This window comes from Stegodyphus dumicola, chromosome X1 (assembly GCF_044657685.1).
Source record: "Stegodyphus dumicola isolate Sdum_Otavi_A_Nest chromosome X1, ASM4465768v1".
Taxonomy (NCBI): domain Eukaryota; kingdom Metazoa; phylum Arthropoda; class Arachnida; order Araneae; family Eresidae; genus Stegodyphus; species Stegodyphus dumicola.
Genome location: NC_140780.1, coordinates 223,335,837 through 223,338,190, shown reverse-complemented (window position 1 = coordinate 223,338,190; position 2,354 = coordinate 223,335,837). Strand labels below are relative to the sequence as shown.

Genomic DNA, 2,354 nt, shown 5'->3' with positions numbered 1-2,354 from the left:
GGTGTAGCACCGTAAATGCAGTGTAAAATGTTATTTTAGCAGCAGTGTAAAACGTTATGTTAAATTGAATGAAAATATTATATATGAGTTGAAATACGATTAAATGAAGAATTCGATGAAAGAGATATTAAGAAAAAAATAATTCGTGTGCATGCGACAGAAAAACTTGCATAACTAAATCGCCCGTGTGAGTGAATTAACTAACTTTGTTTCCAAGATCAATTAAATACTATCAGCTGAAATACATCGTGTCTAAGTAGGATATAGTCAGTCTTGTTATTTCCATTGCAGCAAAGTTTATTTGTTAATATAACTGAAATATATGTATATATTATGTGAATATTTTGGTATTTAATCATACTTTAAATAAGGATAATAAGGAGAACAATGTCACAGAAAAGAAGATTTAATTGGATGCCTATGAAAACAAACTGGACTACTGCGGAAAAGGGCCTGATATGAATAAAAAGTAGATGGAAAGGGGACAAAATCACATGTTTATTTACATTAATGAGGACATAAATCGCCAAAAGCAAAGCAAGGAAAAGGTGGAATATGTACACTAACTTTCTTGTTGACTAAAGAAAAAAATGTCCGTATCTCAAGGACAGAGTAATTTTATCTGAAGCCTTTAGAGGCGATTGGGTGTAACTGATATTCGCGCTAATGTTCAAGAACGATAAAGAGTAGACAATCAGATAGTGTATTAAAAGGTAGAATTTCTAGAAATAATGCCCTATCTGAATCTGCAGTAGACCGAAGAACAAATACAATGGACGAAAATGAGCATTAAAACGACAGAACATCAGCTGAAGTAAGTTATTTGAAGTGGCATTAGAAATTATCCGATATTACAGAAACGTCATTGCCTCAATTGACTGAATCTCAGGGTCTCGAATGAATTCCTTTGTCCTTAAGATATAGTATTTTGGTTCGTCTCTCAGAATTTATTAAATTTTTCTCTTTTCCTAGTTTATTATTTATTTTTTTTTTTTATTTTATTTTTTTTTTTTTTGGCTTATTAATGCATTTCAACAGAGCCTGAATTGGATAAGGCTCTTGAGCAGTGATAGTTGGAAATGGGTTCAAATCCCGGCGAATAAAGCTGTCCGCATAGTTCTTTTCCTGGCTTTTCGCATGTGCAACGTGAATACGAGATAATTCTTATGAATGCCTCCCTCCTTTTAAGCAGATAGCTTTATTGTGCTTAGACACAAACCAATAATTCCAATTCCCTTGTTAACTGAAACAAAATTTCGTATTTGCTATTTATTAACTTCCCCAACTACCTTCCTTGGAAGTTCAGCAAAGGAAACACTAAACAAGAGTAATTCAACAATTCTGCTCATTTTCATAGATATCCATTCAAATCTTCCCTAGCATGGCATTCTCTTTCTTGTGACGTCTTTTCTCTATTTAGTAGCCTTATTTTAAATTCAACTAAATACTCTCATCTAATTTTCATTTACTTAAATCTGTCTTCATCTGCAAAAGCAAACCGTAGAATTGATCTCCAGTTTGAAACATGATATAGCGCATCTACTGCCATATAACTGACTCCTAAAACAGAAAATGCACTAGGCATTTTAATACAATCGTAGATTATGTAAAAGAAGCCTTTTTCGTACAACATAAATTTGAATCCTGTTTTTTATTTCTATATTAAATTCTTCTTCAATTGAAATACAAACTTTGATTTCAATGAAACATTTCATATGAATATACTGTAGAGTCATTATGTTAATTGGAAGCAGAAAAGATGAAAAATATGCAACCGCCTTCGCCGGGAATCGAACCACGGACCTCTGAAATTCCGGCCCAGCGTGCTACCGTTACACCACGAAGGCACGCTAGGGAATTGGGAGAAATACCTTATAATACAAAGTTTGATAATACACAAATTTATTAACTGGAAACGTATCCATAATTTAGTCTTTCACTGCGCACAATATATTGTAAATATACATATATAATATACGATAAGTAGAAATATAATTTTCTACTTATTGTAAATATACATATATTTACATATATTTACAATAAGTAGAGACAGGAAAATGCAACAGTCTACACATTCAAAATTTCTACTGTGAAAAACTTTCAATATATTTTGCATTAGCTTGTTGAGATATTAGGTATTTTTTTGGAAGCAGGAGAGATGAAAAATTAGCAACACCTTCGCCGGGAATCGAACCAAGGTCCTCTGGAATACGCGCCCAGCGTGCAGACCACCACACCACGAAGGCACGCTAAGAAAGCAGGAGAAATCTTATAAGCTAACTTAATAAAAAATTGTTTCATAAATAATAAAACTTGGGGGGGGGCAAGATAACTTCCATCTTTTCTGGGGTAAA

General features: G+C 33.1%; 1 non-coding gene across 1 annotated transcript; it reads right to left on the bottom strand.

Annotated features, from left to right (window-relative positions):
* Positions 1–1,775: 1,775 nt before the first annotated feature.
* On the bottom strand, positions 1,776–1,847 carry TRNAS-GGA (transfer RNA serine (anticodon GGA)). Its single transcript has one exon. It is a non-coding gene; the product is annotated as a tRNA-Ser (tRNA).
* Between the last annotated feature and the right edge of the window lie 507 nt (positions 1,848–2,354).